Source organism: Phalangium opilio, unplaced genomic scaffold (assembly GCF_054372755.1).
Source record: "Phalangium opilio isolate 3A_F unplaced genomic scaffold, DU_Popi_V2 ptg000024l_1, whole genome shotgun sequence".
NCBI lineage: Eukaryota > Metazoa > Arthropoda > Arachnida > Opiliones > Phalangiidae > Phalangium > Phalangium opilio.
In genome coordinates, this window is record NW_028324155.1 from 2,069,692 (window position 1) to 2,092,210 (window position 22,519).

At 36.6% G+C, this 22,519-nt stretch overlaps 1 long non-coding RNA gene across 4 annotated transcripts; it reads right to left on the reverse strand.

The window, feature by feature from the left end:
- Positions 1-182: 182 nt before the first annotated feature.
- LOC149692101 (uncharacterized) lies at positions 183-20,768 on the reverse strand. Of its 4 annotated transcripts, none has more exons than XR_016382618.1 (3): positions 20,249-20,768; positions 19,938-20,190; positions 183-4,629 (listed from the first exon to the last, which is right to left on the reverse strand). It is a non-coding gene; the product is annotated as an uncharacterized LOC149692101 (long non-coding RNA). The 4 variants fall into 4 exon arrangements; XR_016382620.1 differs by having other exon boundaries at positions 183-3,361; positions 3,451-4,629; positions 19,938-20,768; XR_016382619.1 differs by having other exon boundaries at positions 183-2,819; positions 2,885-4,629; positions 19,938-20,768.
- Positions 20,769-22,519: the final 1,751 nt, after the last annotated feature.

Below are 22,519 nucleotides of genomic sequence, written 5' to 3' on the forward strand. Positions count from 1 at the left end.
AGACGCTCGGCAATTTTGTCATGAGCGGTTATATTTTGTTGTTTAAACGCAAGTATTAACATTATTTTAAATGAAGTTCGCCTTTTAACGAGTTCGAGATAATATTTGAACACAATTAATTTGAAAATAAAGTTCCAGTCGCACTTGTTGCAAAGAAAGAATTAAGCGAAATGGACTGATATCCTTAAGCCTTGGTAATAATAAAATATTTTCGTTAATTTAGACTAAATTTAGCCATTTTATTTAGATTTAAACTTAATAATGTTATTAATAAACCAGATTTGTAAGCCTAATACAGGTTTTCGGCTTGAATTGTGTAATTAATTTTGGTCCGGAAGCCATAAACCACTTCAAAGTGATTTACTAGACATTAAAAAAATTGGTTCATGGTTCAAATGGGAGAGGTTAGGCAGAGTTCGGGGGGGGGGGGTGAAGAGTGGTACAGTTGGACGAAAATTAGCTTTCTGCGCAACTCTTGATTCTTAAGCCTAGTTTCAAACTATTCTTCGAAGGCGTTTAGTCGTATTAGCTAATCAAGAAATTTTAATCAATTTAAATCGGTTTTAATTGCAATTAATTGTTGGATAGCGTAAATAATAGTTAGATTAACTAATTATGAATAGAAATAGAGCTGAATTAGATAATTATTTTCGGATATTTAGAAATATTTTTGGAATTAAAATAATTTTTCCAATCTAACGTTACATTAAGGAATTAAAATAGCTTTTAATTGCGATTAAATGTTGAATAGCGTAAATAATAGTTAGATAAACTAATTATGAATAGAAATTTAGCAAAATTAGGTAGTTATTTTCAGAAAATTAGAAATATTTTTGGAATTAAAATAATTTTTTCAACTTAGCATTTTTTTTTTTAAATTTACAGTGATGCAAATTTTGTAAAATAAAGCTATATCAACATGAAATAAGCGACGGTGGATGAAATCAACGATGGATTTAGATCACCCACTGAACAGTACAAATAATAACTACGTGACACCTGTAGCTGTTCAACAAGGCAAAACCTCTAAGTACTGTTTTAAGGTAACCATTTTGGAGAGGGAGGGTAGTGCTTCATTTTAGGTCAACAGTTGACTACTGATACGGAATTTGGAAGTGTGAAAGGTCATTTATTAACCTTAAATGACCAGGATTTAGGGCTTACCCGAACTATATTTCTTTAAACTCTCTACGCATTCTCAGTCTGAAATAGTCAACCAAGGGTTTTCTTAGCACTGTCGGACCCCGCCTTCTTAGTTTTTTTACTTGACCGAGCCATTTGCGGTTTGTTTGAATTCCACCAAATGTATTTTGCAAATTCTAGCGCTGAGAAAAAGAAATACCTAATTGGGAAACGCAAATCAATGGTTTTATTGGGAATGATTACTTCCTGCCCCTTTTTTCTCCACCTTAGTTTTTCTATTATGAAACTAGCTAAGACTGCGTAATTCTAAATGGATAAGGAATAAAGGAATTTGTCAGGGTTCATACAAACTTGGAAAACATTGAAATAGTCAATATAAATTGTTGAAAAAAATTAAGGGACATTCGCGAAATTAGTGAGGCTTTGGTAACTTTTTTTTCACAAATTCATACACACATGGCTTACTTTCTCATTTTTCTCTTGACCGCTTGGCAATTTTGAAGCAGTTGTGAAGTGATCAAGTTGATTAACAAATTCATACACACACATGGCATACTTTCTCAATTTTCTCTTGACCGCTTGGCAATTTCGAGGCGGGAGTTGTCAAGTGATCAAGTTGAATTAACAAATTCATACACACACATGGCATACTTTCTCAATTTTCTCTTGACCGCTTGGCAATTTCGAGGCGGGAGTTGTCAAGTGATCAAGTTGAATTAACAAATTCATACACACACTTGGCATACATTCTCAATTTTCTCTTGACCGCTTGGCAATTTCGAGGCGGGAGTTGTCAAGTGATCAAGTTGAATTAACAAATTCATACACACACTTGGCATACATTCTCAATTTTCTCTTGACCGCTTGGCAATTTCGAGGCGGGAGTTGTCAAGTGATCAAGTTGAATTAACAAATTCATACACACACTTGGCATACGTTCTCAATTTTCTCTTGACCGCTTGGCAATTTTGAAGCAGTTGTGAAGTGATCAAGTTGATTAACAAATTCATACACATTTGGCATACATTCTCAATTTTCTCTTGACTGCTTGGCAATTTCGAGGCGGGAGTTGTCAAGTGATCAAGTTGAATTAACAAATTCATACACACACATGGCATACGTTCTCAATTTTCTCTTGACCGCTTGGCAATTTCGAGGCGGGAGTTGTCAAGTGATCAAGTTGAATTAACAAATTCATACACACACTTGGCATACGTTCTCAATTTTCTCTTGACCGCTTGGCAATTTCGAGGCGGGAGTTGTCAAGTGATCAAGTTGAATTAACAAATTCATACACACACATGGCATACTTTCTCAATTTTCTCTTGACCGCTTGGCAATTTTGAAGCAGTTGTGAAGTGATCAAGTTGAATTAACAATTCCGTACACAAACATGGCATACATTCTCAATTTTCTCTTGACCGCTCGGCAATTTCGAGGCGGGAGTTGTCAAGTGATCAAGTTTTATTAACAAACTCATACACACACTTGGCATACGTTCTCAATATTCTCTTGACCGCTTGGCAATTTCGAGGCGGAAGTTGTCAAGCTGAATTAACAAATTCATACACAAACATGGCATACATTCTCAATTTTCTCTTGACCGCTTGGCAATTTCGAGGCGGAAGTTGTCAAGTGATCAAGTTGAATTAACAAATGGTATGGTAGTCTGAAAACTATGTATTTAAAAACCATTTAGATTTATATGGTTTCTTCAATTAATGGTAATTTGATTGCTCACTCATTATTTTCTCTAATTTCGCCTTAAGTACCGTAGAAATATTCCTGCATTAAACAAAAACAAATGCGTTAGAAGAAGTTACTCGTCGCTGGTGTAGGCTTTCTTCAAAAAAAAAAAATAAAAATTCCTTCTGGGAAATTTTGGCTTCCCTGCATCGACTAAATGCTAAGCGTAGAATCAGGCTTGAAGGGGCTTATCTTCAGGATTGATAGATGACAGGGCTTCTCTCCACAGTCTTCATCCTCTTCACTGTCCTCTTCCCTCTCTCTCTCTCTCTCTCCGTCTCATTTCGAGTGTCAAGGTGGGGGACCCGGGTTTTAGGGTAGATATTCAATAGAAGAATATTATGGAGTAACTTTTTAACAATAGACGTTATTGATAAACCTAGTAGCGGCTTTTCCATCCAATGAAAAGACCTTCTCTTTGTCAGCCTATCTACCAATAGCGATAGCTCAAAGGTGGGGCTTCCTTTCAACACTATTGAAAGATAGAAGAGGGAGATAGAAAGATATTATAGAAAACTATCCGCAAAATTTCTCTCAGTCCGTAGACCAAATTTTGCTTACTTCCAAAAAAAATAGAATTTAATCCAGTCTATGACAAAATTTAATTAAATTTTTTAGAATAGGGTAGATAGGCCCAGTAATCAAATTAAAAATTATGTTAAATTTAGACCTATGGTTCGACCATGCATCCAGAAGTTTGTTAAATTTTTAGAGTAAGGTAGATGATAATCAGCTTAAAAATTCAACTAAAATTTAGACCTAATATGGTACGAATACGTCGAACTGCGCTTAACTTTTAAACCAGATTACACGGACATCCAAAAGTGCAGAAATTATTTTGCTGAAACGAAGCATATTTAATTTAAATTGAAATTAACTTTTATCCAAATTGGTTGGGAAACAAGTGACTGGAATATTTCCTTGCCTGCAATATGCTGGTCTCTTCCTCTGTTTATTACAATCCTCATCTGAAACTGTATATATACCCACAATGATGGATACGTATAGTTTCTCCAAATGACTTACATCCGCTGCGCTATATATTTCCTTCTTTTCTGTAAGAAAAAAAGAGAACAGTTTGAAAGATCCGGCGATTATATACATAAGCATCTCCTCCTTAACAACCTGGCATTAATTGACGTGATTATAACTAAGCAGATGACGCTAATTGACATTTTTCAAAGTTACAACACGAACCCTCCTACTCTATTACCGCCGAAACAACCTTACTTAAAAAGATGTGATTGGTATATATATTTATTTTAGTAAAATAGAGAAATGACATCCCTATTATTTTAACATTGTCTTTAATACGGTTTCCAAGACGGAAAGGTGCCATTATAGTTTCTAAAAAAAAACTAACTCCGTGATGTTTTTGTCTAAAAAAGAAACGGTCCGCAACGCTCGGTTGATTCTGAAATGGCCCACGATCTTTTTTGTCTGACTCTTAAATTGATCTACGTTTTATTATTTGAGAGGAGAAATTTGGAATGTCCATTTTTCTCGTTTTCTTTATATATCTGAATGGGCTTCTTTTAAACGGGAGTGTGTTTTCATTCTTTATTTCTTGGATCAAATTTCGAGTCGTATATAGCATAGCATGCAGCGTGAGCGGAAACGTCATACAATGCGCCGTCGTCCGTCCGTGCATGTCAGTTATCAGTGAAAAATTCGCGGTTTTAAGTTTTAATCCCAGAACGACTGATTTTCAACGCCCAACAAATTTTCTTCGAAAATTACCTGTACATGGGGAACGTATAATGAAAAAAAAAATAATCGTTATACGACTGTAATAACGCATTTAAATATACAGTTTAGATAAGAGAGATATAGTAAACATTGGAGCCAAAATATAGTATCTTTACAAAACTTTGTACACTAATGGGCAAGCAATTGATAATGTAAAATTTTAGTGAAGTAGTTGTTACTGCGCAACCAAATTTATTTAACATGTTTAAATTTTGAAATTTACAGAAAATATCTGGTGAATTGTACGATATTCTCGCTGTATATTTATGTATACAGGTTTTTTCTGATAAGTCTACTAGCATAAATTAAGTGGGATGCTCTTTGGGTGTATAATTTTGAGTCGAAATGTAATTTCTATCTCTATTTTGCCGTCCAGGCCACTGTTTTCGAGTTGTGATTTGATGAGTGTTTTAGGGATGACCCTTTAATTAAATTAGAAATCATTTTCTAAAGCAGTTTTTAATTAAATTTAAGGGGTCATCCGTAAAATACTTTGGACAATCTTAATTTGAAAACAGTGTCCCTTAGGGCAATCAAAATGGAGATAGAAATTACATTTTAGACTCAAAATCGTTCACCCTAGGAACATCCCCTTAATTTATGCTAGACTTATCAGAAACACCCTGTATATAGCATATAGCAATTACGAGTTAAGTTGCGTTTAGTTATTACATTCTAGCTCTTAGTTTTTGCGGATATTATTTTTATCAGACAAGCTGCATGCAGCGCCGCTGTTGATAAAAGGGCAATTTAGCCAACTGATTGCCACGGTCATTATTTATTCGAAACACGTATTAATGAGAACCATTGGTGAAAACGAGAGACAGGCAAAAACGACTTGTGCGGTTTTTTAACGCGCTGCTTATTGAACGGGCGTTCGTCTTATCAGAGCCTCGAAACAAAAGCCATTTTTTTGATGGGGTGATCGCGGGGTGGTCTCTGTTGGAATATAATTACCCACACCAAATGACGAACGTTTTTGGGGTGATATTTATATTTCAAGCGATAATTTCCTATTAAATTCCCCTGCTACCGAGTTTTAAATGTATATACTAAAAGATTAACAACATCTGCTTCTGCATGCCTCTTCTCAGCATATACTTTGATAACGCGTTTGTACGGTTTAACTTCTAATCAAACCTCATGCATGCATGCATGTATATGGAGTTTCGTTTATTTATGTATATGATTCCTTTCCTAGAATCGTGTAAAATTAGAATTATATAAAGCCGGTGGGTTTTGCCAATGGGGATTCCAAATTATCTATCTTAATGATGTGGGATTTAGTCGAAAGGAAATTTGATATTCTAAGTACTGAATTATTTTATCAGTATAGTAAATGGAAAATCCATGTAGCTATATATCCGAAACGTCTGCGTTAAGAAGACTTTAAGCTGCACATGAACTGTAAAATTAACCATGTATAATGTTGGTTTTTCACAATCTACGAGTTTCTCCCAAAATTCGCCGTTATCCAAAATTTTCTTATCAATAACTCAAGAAAAAAATTATACAAATATTGTGGCTACGTTGGGTCACCTGGTATCACATATATAATCACTTTTCCTGTCCTCTTTTCTTCTTAATTGTCTATAACGAAAGGCCAATTATTCTAATTAATGAATCTGCAGATACATTTGAAAATCCTCATTAGAATTAAAGAGCTCCTATTACGCATTAAATTCGTTATGACTTTCGTTGAAATTCCGAAATTTGATACAATTAAGACGACCAATTATAGAAACCTCTCCAATATATCTTGTAAAGTTCCTAGAAAATGTTCAATAACGCAATATTCTGTGGGAGTTTATAGGTCGTTTTGAGCACTCAGCGTTCGGTCATTGATGTGGGCGCCATAAGGGAATCTCTCGCCAGCGCTGATTTTTCCCATCCTTAATCTATTTTTCTCCCGTTCTATCCCCGTAGACCAACGGCGAAAGAAAATCTAGTTTAGACTAGTTACTCTACTTCTTTTTCTTGACCGTCGTCGTGTCCATCCATATTGGGAAAGAGCTTAGGGTTATAAGCGGGAACTTAGGCTGCACTCTGAGATTTTTCGCTACGACAATTTCCCGGGGGAGTTGCGTACCATCAGCGTGATGGGATATATCTTTCTTTACTCGAGGGTTTAATTCCGAGAGATGCCTTCGTTCCTTCCTTCCATCGTCTTGCGCCCACGCGGGAATAGGTATATCATGTGATTTCACAGAAACGTCCTTTCTCTCTAGCAATCACGATGTTATTTTTGGACCCTGTTTATTGAGAAATCTAGACTAGACTATCTAGTAACTGTTGTCAGGGTTGACCGAGTGGGGTCCTCGCGTACTACACGTTCAATTTGCGGAGTTAAGAAATTGACCCAAAAATAGCCTATGAATACGTGTAAATCTGTAGATGGAGCCTTAGAAAAGGATCTTTCAATCTTCGAATTTTAATTACAGAAATTTAAAGTATGTGGTACATTATATGAATTGCAACTTTTTCGGTCTTTTTTTTCTGAAATCTAATATTAAGATTTAGTATTTTCTTCATTTCTATGGTCTATTCCATTTCCGTTTAATCGCATTGGCGGTTTTTGAATAACTAGGGTTATATAGCTAGAGATAATATTTAAATATTTTCAACAAAATAATAGACCTACATTCACAAAACACCCAAGAATATTTTGTACATAATTTAATAATAGTTTTATTACATTTAAAACTATACGACCTTCTTTTCTACCGTTCAAAACTCTTCGGTGAGGGCCCCAACTTGGCCCCCTATTTTTTAATGTTAAGACTTGGTTTGGTTTATTTGAGGGGCACATTATTTCGAACGATTCCTATCCATCTTAGCCAATCGCGAATAATGTTTATCGCAGGGTCTCAAGAGGCGAGTGTTGGCATTACCCATTTATTTTGCCGCCAACCTTCTTTTGATCTAATATAATTTTCCACTTTATCAAAGAGCATGATGCACTTTTAGGAGTATTAAATCTAATCAGTTTTAAGAAGATTGGTACGTTTTCAAAGATAAAAAAACGCTCTATTGACCCTCCTATTCAATTTAATAGTTAATTCCTTTATATTTTGAAAGCCTATGGGTCGATTTTGATACTCCCTTAACGTGTTAGTGCTGATTGGTATTGAATTGACCAAATTTTATTAGATACAGCAAAAGTGAAGCGTTCTTGAATTATTTGTTAAGGCTAATAAGGTTTTAAAAATTAGTATATTGCCGAGATTTCAGTCACTTAGCGTAATCAGTGTACCTTTGACGTAATTAACCTTAATTGGCAGTACTAAAATGATTACAAGTAACCGCCGTAATTAAGGCGGAAAACACGATTAGCTATTTTGCAATGTCGTAAATTTAAAGATACCGAGAAAGCCTTGAGATTATCTAAGATGGAATTGTCTTCTGTGCACTAATAATATAAGAAAATAATGCTCCAAAAAAAATTACATTAAATTATCATTAAATTTCCATAGAAGCCGCTTGAAATGACAAAATAACTTATTACTAGTTTAGCGTTTCAAGTTTCACGTTAGTGAATTTAACATCCTTTGCAGGGATTTATTAACCTTTATTCATATTCGGGTATAATATAATGTTTATCGTGTATAATTAATTAGTACCCGAGTTGACATAAATTTCAAATTGAATGTTTACCCTATATGCAATAAGCGTAAAAATCATAATTCGCGATGTAAAGTTTACTATATAGTTTGTGGATAGAATATTTCAACTCTAAGCCTAACGAACCAACGTCACAGGGGAAAACTTTAGCGCTTACATAAACAAGTAATTAGCAGTCATCTAGCACGCTCCGAGTTTCTATTCAACGCTCTAAACGTCGGGATTTGATTTTGCATATTATTAATAATATCCGTCACTGTTTACCTTAGGGGGCTCAGTTTCGCCATGAGTTTAGATGCACGGATTCCGCGAAATCGCTCCGCCAATCGAAAAGCTAGAATTAAGCGAGGAGTTAAGCGTATTAAGCCGCAGATTCTACCTTCTCTCTTCGCATATTTTAGCTACTTAGCATTATCAATTAAAAATGCCTTGATTAATGGTATCGCGTTTATTCGCTTTTCCTTAAATTATTACGCCATTAAAAGCTTTCAAATTTAATCAATTTCGCAAAGGAAGTTAAGTTAGTCATTATACTAAGATTTTGTATTTTTTTAAATCATTTTGGGCTAGTGACTTTTGTGGAATTGTACATTTCTTTCAAAGCTTAATTTGCCAAAATTTTATGCCCCTGTATAACATTTGGTTATTTTCCCTGCAATACACTAGTGTATAGCGGTACCATGTTTTACAGGCGCATGTAAGAAAACTGGCCTAAAAATAGGGATAATGTCTAATTATACTGAGAAAAACGCCATTATTATTGTTTATAAATAGCTTTTACCTAATAGTAATTAGATTCAACTGAGATAATTAACTAAAAATAGCAACTTCGATGTGTTTTCGACGAAATTAGGTATACCCCTGTATTGATACTTCACTGTTTGTACTTGAATATTTTTGTTATGGTAACGCAAAATACGGCGTGATAGAAGGCTTTTGAACATGGCCATATTACACTATATATTTTTAGTTAGACAGCTTCATTTAACCCATATTCGAACATGTAATATACATTTATCGAATTTTCTGAAAATATTATCCTGAACTTACCTTAGTAGACAACTTTCGATATTATACCGATTGATAATTTGAAACTCGGCACTTTTAATCATCAGACTATTCTCTATACTTTTCGGTATCACTTTGATCATGATAAAGCATCCTGAAGTTAATAACAAAAATGAAACCGATTCGTTCATACCCAACTCACGTATATCTAAAAATCTCCCTTTTTTAATATACGTCCCCAAGATATTAAAATTCTTTTATATTCGGAATAAACAGTCTCAAATACGAAGGGCGTAGGAATAAAAAAAAATTGGAATATACCCCCTAGCTTAATTCTATAAACAGAAAAGTAGCTGACTCGATCCCATGTATTTCTTCTTCAATGCCCCTTCAGACTCGACTAAAGTCGTACCTTCACTACGGTGCAAGTCGCTCGCTTTGCTCAGTCTGTTCACACAACAATATTCACGGGTTTAGTTTGAAAATTTTCAGTGCCACCTCGTTAGCGCCTTTTCTTTATCTATAGCTCACTCGATCACGTCTTATGCTGGCGCATGATCGAGTGAGCCATGCTATACCAGACGATATATGGAAAATTTTAGGGTTCTTGAAATCTTGGCGTGCACTTGGTTTTTATTTGTTATTTATCATTTTGGATTCGGCTAATATTTTAGTATTCAAAACCATACGCGATTCGTTAAAAGTCGTCTGCTCGCGCGTCTGAACAGGAAAATGGATGTACCGACGTGACCAAAACGAAATTAACCAGACGACCGACAGGAACGTAAGATTTTAATCTATAGTCTGAATGGGCATTTAGGGGATGGAGGAAAAATTGGGATTTCTTTTTTTTTTTATTTGAAAAAAAGAAGGGAGACTGGGAAAAATTGCCCCTTATTGCTTCTAGTCTGATCCTTCCTCGAGGATGTAACATCCTATTGGAGGAAAAAAAGGAATCTACAGATCTATAACTCTATTGAATAGCGCGTCAATCAATCCATGATCATGGGTGCCCTAGCTACGAGAGATGAGCTATATAGGAGGAGGTTATGATGGGGTACGTGAGGGGCGCTCTTTTTGAAGCCATATACGGGGTACTTATATGAGAAATTTCAAATTTTTGGTAGCAAGACGACGGAATAACCCTCCCCCATTTTTAGCAAAATAGCAGCAACCACCTGGAGACCGGTGTCAAGCTAATGTCCTGTATCTTCAAAGGGAAAGATGAGTAACTTCAATAAGTGAAGTTTTGAGAATTTTTAATATTGATTTCAGGTTTTAAGATAAGAGTTTTAAGAAATTAGACCTGAACGGTACACTTTAATTTCACAATTTTTTTTAGTTTTAAGCCCAATTTGAAAATAATTCTTGGTGCCTTTCTTCAAAGATATTAGGACAGTTTAAATCCTTAGGCCTAGATGTTTTTGGTCAAATTCTTAAAACTCTCTGACAGTAATAGTGCAATTATGAACCTATTTTTAAGGAGCAGGCCGATTTTAAATATAAATTCACAAACGTATTTTTTTAAATTGGTAAAAGAGTGTCTTTGAAACCTCTAAATTAAAATTAGTCTGCACTATAAATAACCAAAAGAAAAAGAAAAAAATAGGTCAGAAGTCTAAAATGATTGACGTGTTCGTTCTCGTTACTAAACTGCGTCTCGTGACATTTATCCTAACATAACAAATATATAAAAATATGGCAAACCCCTATTACCAAGCACGAATGTCAAGTAGGTAAAATAATATCTGAGTTATTAATTAACAAAAACATAAAATAGTCATTGCTTACGAAGAGAATAATAACTAAATTCGTCTTGAAGTTTAGTTACGATATTTTGAAGCTGAAGTAGGCATATCTGATATCGACCCGTTCTTCGCGTGTTTTGCTCGAATTTCCAACAAAGAAAAAAATGTTCTCCCCATACAACCTTCTCCTATATACCTACCGTATATAACTATATACATTTTTTACTTTTTTGAAAAGACAGACCCTGCTTGGGTGCGTGTACGGGTGATGCTTTTCTCCCTCTATTATAACTCGATGGGTGGAAAAATATGTCCCTTAAGGTTCGACCTCCCTTTTTCTCGTGTTATTTGGCTCGTACGACGTATACTACACGCCGGGCTTTGAGTCTTTGACCACACCACGCTTTTGACAATGAATCCCTATACCTAACCCTCCCTGTAAAGCGAAATATTGTATTGTACTATTCGTTTTATCATTGGTTACTCTGCTATGCTCCTGTCATACCAATTTTCAACGATTTTTCTAGATGTACCCTAGCTGTTCCTGTAGACATCCTTTTATGTACAGTATACGTGAAAGATCTTTAGGCCTATTTTTTCTTTCATCCTCTAGGGTTTTTAACAACAGGTGTATTATATTCCCCGAAGAGAGGTCATTTTTATCATCTGGAATCTTCTTTTAAGGATATATTTTTTTGTTGATCCATCTAGGTTAATCTATTCGTCGTTATTGTCAAATTAGTTCGGTTTGTTCGCTTGCTTGCCCGATCGTAAATTAGATTAGTCCTCATCGTTAATCCGTTTTGTTTGTTAGCTAAAGCAGACGACGGTGAATCATTATTAGCTTAACGATGAGTCGGTAATGATAATGGCTTAACGCCTGGAGAGCTTCGATTATACGAGGATGGTTTGCTTTCCCGTAAAACACTCGGGAATACGGTTGGAACACTTCTACAGGAGCTGCCTCGTTTTTGAGATGGATTTTCTTTCTAAATATATTACTTTAGTTTTAGGAAATATTTTGAAAAATTTTATTTCAACTTTTTTTTGCGTTGGTTTAGACTGAACTGCCAGGTTATGTTTTGATCGAAATGGTACGTATTTTTACATTTTTAGTTTAATTTCTTGATGAATTTTTAGATATTTTCTTAAATGAGCAAGTACTCAATCGAGCCTTGTCAATCTTTAATTTGAATATTCGATGATTTTATTCTAACAATTCTTATTTCAGAGTGTAGGCCTACAAACTGACATTCCAAAGTTCCTCTTTTCTAGGAAAAAAACAAAAATAATCGAAAAGTTTTTGAGAATTTCTCTTTCGTTCCTTTTTTTTTCGAAATAGGATTTTTAGCTTAGACTAGGAAAATAATATATAGTGGAAGCTTTTTATAAAACTTGGAAGTTGAGGTTGTTATTAGGAGCTTCGCATTCTATATACGAGCTGTCTCGTAAGACTCTGGAAAAGGATACTATAGAGATTCTTCCCTCTTTTTTTCTAAGCCAGGGGAAGAGGAGGTAAAATATCAGAAACGTCTCGGGAGATAAGGAGAAAAAGTAAAAAAGAAAAAGAGGAATTCTAGTTCTCTGGGAGTTCTCCCTGCTCCAAATGGCTTTTCTTCGCCAGCAACCTTACAGCAGCATGCAGCAGCGCGTTGAATGAGAAAGGAAGCGAGAGAAAATATCGATCCCGGAGAGAAGACCCTTAAGAAATCTGGCAGCCTCTTTCGCTAGTCGAAGATCCTAAAATTCTCTTCTCTTCTCTTTTGAAAGTATAGGGTGCTGGAAGAGAACCTTAAGGAGGGAGAGGGTAGCGTGGAAGGTAGGTTTTTGGAGGGGAGAGGGGGGAAGAAGAAGGGGGTTAGGAGTTGGAAATGGCGCCGTGTAAAGGTGCGGGCTCTAGAAGCCGTATTAGGAGCGGGCGCGAGGGCGTCGGAGTTGGCGTCTTCCCAGCCACCTACTCCATCACGTAACTTTATTGATAAAAGGGCGGGGAGCTTCCTCTCCGGATGAAGGGTGCAAAAAGGGGGGCCCGGGGGTTCCGGGGGCGTGATAGCCGCCTTCTTATTGGCCGACGGGCGCGATAACGAATTACGTTGGCAGTCCGAACCCTTTTCTCATTGGCTTAAACATTATCAGCTCCGCTCCGAGCGGAACCATCTCTCCCTTTTCCGACCGTACTACGTACTTCTCTAGTGTATAACCCTGCATAGCTGGCTTCTCTCCCCCCTTGATCGTCGTACAGAAAAGGCTTAGCTGGGCTTAAGCCCGGAACTGGCTATTACTAGGTATTACCGTAGTAGAGCAGCCCGAGGGCGCCTTTTCCAAGCCTTTCGTAATATAATACCCTATACTCTTAGCTCCTATCCAGCCCAATATGTCCTAGCTATACCTTTCGGACGTCGAAACAGCCTATGTAAGAGCGAAGGTTCTAGGCCTAAATCCCGTTACCGCTCCCTTCTAATTAGTAGAAGATTCTAGTGTTTCGTAGGGCGACGAAGCCGGCGGCGTCTCTCCATCCCATCTCTCATTCCTCTCTCTATTTTTCTTTTTCGTCAATAACCACCCGCCGCTTACCATCCGTAGCTCCTCTTCCTCCTGCTCCCTCCCTCCCTCCATCCTTTGCTCCCGCTCTTCTCTCTATGCATCATCTCTCTCACTCGAAGGAGCGTACCTTATTTGGCCGCCTAGTAATCACGATAACTCGCTTATGAAGAGTTTTCTATAGCTCCCAATCCATTCTCGCTGCAGCCTCCCACTAACTGTCGCTCTCTCCGACTCCTCTTTCTGTCTCCGAATCTGACGTAATTCCACTCCCGATGGTACTTACTACCTGCCCTTAGCTTCGACTCTGCCATGGAAGGAACGCGACGCTGCATGGTGAAGATGGAGATGCCTTCCGGAAAGAGATCATGAGGATGGAAAATAGTCGAAAAGAAGGGGGGATTTGATAAGAATTCGGGTTGGCAAACGCATTGGCCCCAATCTCTTCTTGCGTAGACGCTTGTTAAGAACGAATACGGATGCGTGGGGAGGGAGGGCGGTTGGGACACGGTTGTGTAGGCCTTTCGCTCTCGCGATACGCGTTTATTAGGCGTTGCTAATTGGGTAACAATTGCGGAAAATTCTCTTCGAGCTATAAGGGCAAGACACTCTTATACGTAACTTTTCCATGAAAAGCCATGTAGAGCCGCACGCCATCGGTATAAACGAAATTCCACGAATATCACTCCGATTTTTGGCCCTTTTCGCCTTAGGGCTAATCTTAGATATCTTTAGAGAGGAACGAACGAGATTCTATCTGTATACAAGTATTGAACCCTGGTAGGTAAGCCTCTTTACTAAGGTCTTAGATTTACCCGCAGCTAGCTTTATACTGCCAAAGTATTTCGGATGGCGTAACTTATTGCCTAATCCCTCGGCAGACTCTGAAATATTTTACAATTTCCTTATTTTCCTATATACTAAATTAAATTAACTACAGGAGTAATTTAATCTCGCGTATGCGAAGTAAATAGGCGACGCGAAAATTCCGTAGCGTCGGCGAATTTAATGCTTGCCGAGTCGTGAAAAATTTAATTTTCACCTCGATGTTAGTAACGCTGTATGGTTTATTTCGAAATATGTGTGGTTTCCATTTCCATGTGGGTTTATTTCCAGCGCCTGTAGAAGTGTTCCAACCCCTTAGCTTTAACGTAAGGCAGATAGCGAACTTACAGGGGCATTTGGTCTAAGTTTTCCAAAGCTTCTCCATAGGGTTAACGTGGTCCTATACCACTTTGATGGCTCGTAACTCTGGTTTTATACGAGACAAATGTAAATCCACGAGTTTGTAATAGCCCTATCTCTTTCCTTTCGAATTATATGAGGTTACAATAATCAGGACTCGAGTAAGTAACCGAACTGTTCATAAACAATTAACTTTTTAGGACCATAACTCTGGTTCTATAAGCATTTGAGTATAGTCCTATTTCTCTCCTTTCCAACTATACTAAATACTTAGGATTTTTACAATCAGTGCCCGAATAAATATGCAAAATGTTCATCAGAAACATTCGCTTCATAATCAAGGACCAACGTGGTCATATTTAAAGTAAAAGTTTTTATACTTTAATTTTTGGAGAGGAAATGGGTCAAGATAATATCAACATGATTTTGCGTTACTACCAATTATCCCAGAGTTTTAAATATAATTAACGATACCCGGACAAAATTCCTGAAATTTATGTCGATATTAAATTATAAACGACATGTCTTAAAGAAAACAACAATTCAAGGACCTTAAAGAGATAAGCATCTCTTAAAACCAGAAAAACATCCATCCCCCTTCGAAACCCATCACGTGTACCGTATACAAGCACGAGACATTCTTACTGAACCAACCAAACTTCGCGAAATACGAAGGGAAAAAATCTATCCATTGTTTTAAAATTGACGTTCTCTTCGATCGAAGTTAAAAAGTAAAAAAAAAAAAAATACCTGACGGGCGCCACACCGCCACGGGATACCGGCGACGTTCAGGGAATTTTTTCTTTTTTCCCTGGAAATTTATCTCAGAGCCCGAGAAAGAGAGAGAGCCAGCCTCCGGTAGTCATGACTCTATCTCATCCGTCAAGTCTCTGGCATTTTGGTTCGGTACCACCTGCAGTACGAGCCCGAAACTTTATACCCTTCGTTTGAAAGCGCGCGCCGACAATTTACCTTTTCATGCACCTTAAAAAAACTGAGCTGCAGTTCGCATACCTTACAAAATTCTATAGACAGCTTGCAAAATTACCCCCCAAAATATATGCAAGAATTTAGTCCTAATTAAAAAAGAAGAAACGATATTATGGACAACAGCCTGACTGATGTTGATATACAGCCTGGTGTATCTGATAATTGAAAGGTGCTGTGTTCTTTTGGGTCAAACTGGGTTAAAGACTCAAAGAACATGGTGTTTACAACATTTAGTTACGGAGGTATGGGTTCCCAAACATTGATTGGCCTCTGAAACAAGGAATTAGTAACATATGTGTTACAAGAAAGTATACCTTTTAGTTTCAAAAGGCAATTTTTCATCTTATCTTCACTTCATCCCTTTTGTAATTTGAAACCAAAGATGGCGAAAATTGGGGTCAACTTATTTGTACATAAGTTCGGAGGGTATCTTTAACCATATAAGAATGAATGCCCCTTTTGCAATTTTGCAAGAAGTCTATATACTTTATAACTAAGGATATTATATGACTACGAAAACTAATATTTCTTTATGCTCTCATATTTCTGACCATTTTTTTTCACTCCCAGTGAAGAATAAGGTTCTCTCCCCAGTTATACAAGCCGTTTTGGGCAAAAATCGCGTGCTCCTTTCGTTATCTCGTTTCCTGAACTTAATGAAAGCGAGATAATCTTGGGCCCCGGTTTTATATTGAAAAGTTTTCTGCAACCGACGTTTTTCTCCGAGTTCTATCGCTAGATAATATCCGAGAGAAACTATACGGATAGGGGTTGAGAAGGGGACCACTACCGTGGTCTATTTTATTTATCTTAAACCATTACCTACGAAACCAACGCTCGCCTCTATATAGCGCGATAAGGTTTAATAATAGGGCTATGACCATACTTGGACCCTAGCATAGATACTATAGATATACTGTATACTCTCTAAAAGGGGGTTCGAATTTATAGGCAATAACAGCGCCGTAAGGTTTTATTTTAGTGCAGGGAAATTATGGTTCACCTTTATTGTATTTAAGCATTTGAGTACTTGTTCATATGTACTAATGTCCGAATATTCTTAATGTCATTATCCTTTTTGTTATTGATTATAAACCGGTTTTTTACTGATTTTTAATCGATAAATCGTTAAATATCGAACCAATTAATGGGTAAAATCTTTACTTTAAGCTCGAACCCATTAATAACAAAAAAATCTGTAAATTAAGTTCGAACCGATATCATATATGGGGTTTTTGCCCATCACTATAACAAATATCTCTCGTGTTAACTTCGATCATTTTCTTATCATTTAATTCAGAAACTTCAATTAAACTTAACGCGAAATCCCATTAAATTAATCTTTAAGACTTAAGCTTACCGAACACGTATCAATTTTCGCTAAAATTGACGGTTTTTTCGTTCATTTTAGTTGATATCAACTAAATTGAGGATCAATATTGATGGTTGACCGCAGTAGACTCAAGTCTACTGCGGTCGACATCAACTTCGATTGATGAGGCAACTAGCCAATTAGGAAACGTCTAATCACGTGCTTAGATGCTGAGGCAGCAATATGGCGAACTCTTTATGCGCAATAACTCGTAGTTTTGTTTGATATTAGTAGAAAAATATGGGGAAAAATGAAAAAGGTATAACCAAGAAGTCCAAGAATGAGTGGAAGGAGCACGAGAAGATAGTTGTAGATTTTTATATGAGTTCATAAATATTGTAGATAAAAAATATAGCGCGTGTTGGATGCCAGCAAGACTTGGCTATTGGATAGTTAGATCTTGTGCTCTATATACATATTTTTCAGTACATATCCAAATGCTTGTAAATAATATCACAATATTTAGATCATATGCCACTTTGGGATCGAAAGTATGAAGGTCATTTTAATAGTTTTAAAACAGACTACTTTAGGAAACTTAGTTCGATTGCTAGGGCTAGATGGCTAGGACCAGGCGTATACAGGTACCACAAATGATTTAACTTATCTTTATAGTGTGCATGACATATAAAGCCTAATATTATCGTATGGCCATCTCAACAAACAGCATCAATATTGATAAGGTTGAGGACTGTGTTTTCGCGCTACTTATCAACGTCAACTACCAATGTGATTGACATTGGCCAAAATGGTTGATACGTGTTCGGTCAGCTTTACACAAATCCATTATATTTCTAATCGTATCAATGACGATAGAATAATAATTTCAATGTGTATATCTTGGAATTGGGCATTTTGGGTTTGGGGGTAATCATAAAACCAGAATGTTACATAGCTTTGTTTATCCCTTTTTATTTTCGAATAACTGGTGTATTCGAGAGCATATAAGCCTTTAATAATTTATTACCTATATCTTCCGTCGTGTTTTGAAGCTCTTTTGTAGTGGACGTGCTTGGGGTATTGATTTTTATCCCCCTATATAGTTTTCCCGTTACATATTTTGAACAAATAGCATGGCTTTTTTAAGGCTCTTTTGTTTTATTAATCTTTCTAGCAAGCTTCTCTTTACTAGCATTTATGAATCTCGAGGGCATTTGAAGTGAGCTTGACTTTAACTCATCGATGTAGATTCCATTTAAATGCTAATCCCAATATTTTATTTTTTTTAAATTCATATTTCAATGAGCAATAAGCAACAAGCTAACCTTATTTCGGTTTCTCTTTTCAAAATAATTTCCAACGGTTCAACCCTTTTACGTGTTAGCATAGATTTGCATAATTTACGCCGGGTTTTATAGTTTTGTATAAACCCCATAGGAAATCCCGTCAAGGCTCCGAGTCTTTTTAATTAGTTTGATATTATATTGCTTTGAAGTTGCCGTGCATGTGGAATATGAGTAAAATTGCTTCTAAAGGAATATTGAATTAAATATATTGAAAAGTATATAGAAGAACCACGCATGCGCCCTAAATTATCGTTTTGCAAATATTGTCAGTGATTATTTTCACTTCTCTATTTAACTGAAGGTATTTAGATAACAAGGGACTTTGAGATGAAATAGGGTTTTAAATTCTATTCTCTGTCCCTTGAAACGAGATCTAAGTATAATTGCTTATAATCCCTTTAAAAATTATCAACATTAACTATATTTGAAAACGTGAAATCAAAAGAGCATCATAATCCAAAATATTAGTTAATTAATATAAATAACGATCTTTTCTTACACATTTCACTATTTCTTTAAAATTATTTTGAAAGTAGAGCCGACGGTAATATTTCAAAGAAGAAATATAAATAAGAAAAATTATAAATTAGTTTTCTATAACTAGACGTGGAATTATTAATAAGCAAATTTATTACGGGAACTGTGAAAGTCTAACCAAAATATGCCGTCATAGTTGTAAAATAAATTTGGTATATTTGACACCCCCTGGAGGTGGTATGTATAGTGTTTATACACCATACACCCCTGCACGGCACCTATAAAGGGACATAGTATACCCCCTTATCTTTCACGTACGTATACTTATAGACTATATATATGTACTGGGTACTTGTAAGCGATACCAAAAGGTGATATAACCGTGTAACCGAGTTAGGCTAGCTTTACTTCCCCGTAGCGAAAATTCGCTGTCTGCATGAAAACTTCTCTGCGATATACGACTTTTACGTGCTTGGGCTTTGGCGTCGACGACTAAAACTGTCAACGCGACCTTTGGGCGTGATAATTCACGGGACACACCATGTATGTACCGTAGCAAGGGTTCGACCCTCATCATTGTTTCACGAAGATTCTAGAATCATCCTTATCTATCAGTCAGGTCCCCTGCACTTTTGTCAAAAGGGGCTTCTTCTATCTTGCCCCGTAACACTTTAATAGATAACTTAGAGGAGCTACCTTCGAAAAAGTGGTAGGATATTCCGGGACATTTTACGCGTTTGGCGCGATGATGACAGTATAGGCTATAGTGTCGTCGCGTTTTCTCTTGGGATAAGACTAGAGACGTATGGTACTATACGGATACGTCTTTTTTTCTGCCCGGGAAAGCTACGAGGCTATCGGGCCGCTAATCGAGTTATACTTCGTCCCTGGGTAGCCGTCTTGGCGCGTGAAAATGGTGTCAGGAACTTTGAACCCGTGTCCGCGCGTCACATAAACATTTGACAATCGCGTTCGCTCGCTCGATTTTTCTCTTATACCTTTTCTCCATTAGCTAATGAGATTTCCCCTCCAATATTTTTGATTGACGCAAAATTACTGGAATATATTTACCCGCTACAGCTTGGAGAGAAGAAGTTGAAAAACGTCCACTTCAGTGTTGACCTTCATTAGATGAGACGGAGCGACGAACTTGTGTTGGGTTATTTGTAAAGCTTACTGCGTTAAAATTAAGTCCGACTAAAGCCTTAAAATGAACTTATCATAGTTGATTTACATAAGCGAGCAAATGAAAAGCGCTAGTCATGTTTTCGTAAAAATATAATCTATTTTTCGACCATTTTTACCCTTGAAACTTGACCTTTATCTACACGATTAATAATATTAGAATCGAACTTTGAAGTTGAATTACCATAAATATCTACTTCAGTTTGGCAGTTATATTATTAAGAGGTTGCCAATCACTATTAAGTTGAATGGTAAGACTAAGACCCTAGCTGCGTTAAACCTCCGACTTGACCCCTATTAATAAAACTAATCCTCATCATATACATGATGAATTCTGACATAAAATTATTTGAGAAATGCTGCTTAAATTTTCGGTCTTTTTTTGAAAAGCGGTAAATATATCACGAGACGCGTATAACCTTCCTTAGGTATCCGAGTTCGTTTGCTATAACGGTAATAGCTAAACGTCTCTTATTCGTAAATATATTTTTGGTCGCGGTTCCACGACTCTTTACAGGGAGTGCAACATAGCCTATAGGAGGGGGAGTTATAAAGGTAAACCAGCTCGAGCTGCTTTCGCAAAATAGTTCAAATGAAGCGAGGGTCATGAGACATTAAGTCCGGGGAACGTTTGACTGAGCTCCTCTCTCTTTTTTTCCACCGTATATTAGTGGGCGCATGCAACAAGGGCCTCCACAGTCTTGTCAATTTCTGCTAGTTTCCGTCCGATTCGAGAGACCTCGCCTCTCTCTCTCACTCTCTTCCATACATTTTATCGCTATTTATAACCTGACGTATACGTTATACGTATGTACAGAATTCGACGGCAGCGCTTTTTCCTTAAAATTTGGCCTCGCGTCGCAAGGAAAACCGATACATTTCTCTATACGGCGGACAAAATCGTTTATTGTGGTTTTGGGGGGTTGCAGCAAAATATCATCCACCTCCGTATGTATTCGTTCCGCCTTGTCCCTAAATAAACTTGACTCGGAATAAAAAAATGCATCCTTACATAAGGATGCGTGTGCATGCTGCACCTATGTATCTTTATACGAAAAATTTAGGTCGTTTGACCTATATTTTTTTGTTGTTTTTCTTCCGCCTTGATGGTTGTAATATTATATGATAACAATGGTGTCTTTTATGATAACGCCTTATCGTTCTTAACGCCTTGGTTCTCCGTGTCGTTTTAATTACACGCTTTTTGTCGTCACTTTTCTGACTTCTCTAAATATTTTAAACTCGCTATTTACCCTTAAATTTTGTTTTTCAAGTCCTTAAGGTAACATACACGGTGTTTCTGACATAAATTAGGCGTTTTTGAGTCGTAAATGTATCTGTGACATTTTGCTGTCCGGGTCACTGTTTTCGAGTTACGATTTGACTCGGTGTTTTAGGGATGACCCCTCTATTAAATTAGCGTTGTTTTTCAGTTTATCGTGTTAATTTTAAGGGGTATTCCGTAAAATACTCCAATCTTAACTTGAAAACAGTGGCCCTCGTGGCAAAATCTCATGGAAGTTACATTTTCGACTCAAAATTGATTTCCCAAAGAACATCCCCCTTAATTTATGGCAGACTTATATCAAAAACACCCTGTATATTGAACCATATTATTTAAAACTACGCAATTAAGTAATAATGTTTTTCAGAGACTGTTATTATGCTTTCCTGTAATATTATCTAGTAATCTTGAATCGCAAACCATAGATGAGATCGGGTTTAAGATTAAGAGAAAAACATCATCTTTAAGAAATATGCGGGTAATTTTGGTTTAATAGCAATTTAACAATTCCAGGTAATACGATTACCTATTCGTAACAATTTTTTCAACGTTCGTAACATCGAAATCTATAAAATTAGACCAGTTTGCTACGGTTTCGGATCGATATATCCGTTTGGTTTAAATATACCACTTTAGAGTAATTATTTCATGAAATAATGTATTTAAAGAGGATTACTTGTACAATTGGAATCCACCCTTCAATACACAAAAGAAACAGTATTAATATCAGCAGTTAAGTTTACAAAGTCCTAATGCCATCTCCGATCATTTGTAGTTGACTGATGGAAAAAATCCTCATCCTTTTCCGGATCCATCTTACTAGGATCTAGGTGTAGATGGCGCTAGCGTTTCGATGTATCGCTAAGTTTATAGGCGGGGAACGTCGATATTTTATTTTTGCTTGTAGAAGTTGGAGTCCAACATCAAAAACATTCTTTTTTCACCAATCCTCGCTTCTCTCCAGCTTCCGTAAATCGAAATCCCTTCACTCCTAAACGATTTTCTGAGAAATTTTCGCTGACAAGGTGACAGCCTTGATATATATAAAAACGTAAGGCGATGAGGAAATTTATCCATCTAAAGAAAGAAAGTATTGATCCCTTAAAATGTACTCCTTAACTTGACACCGATAGATGGTATCTACGAGGGTGAATTACCCTTTGGTACTAGTGACTGGTTAAGA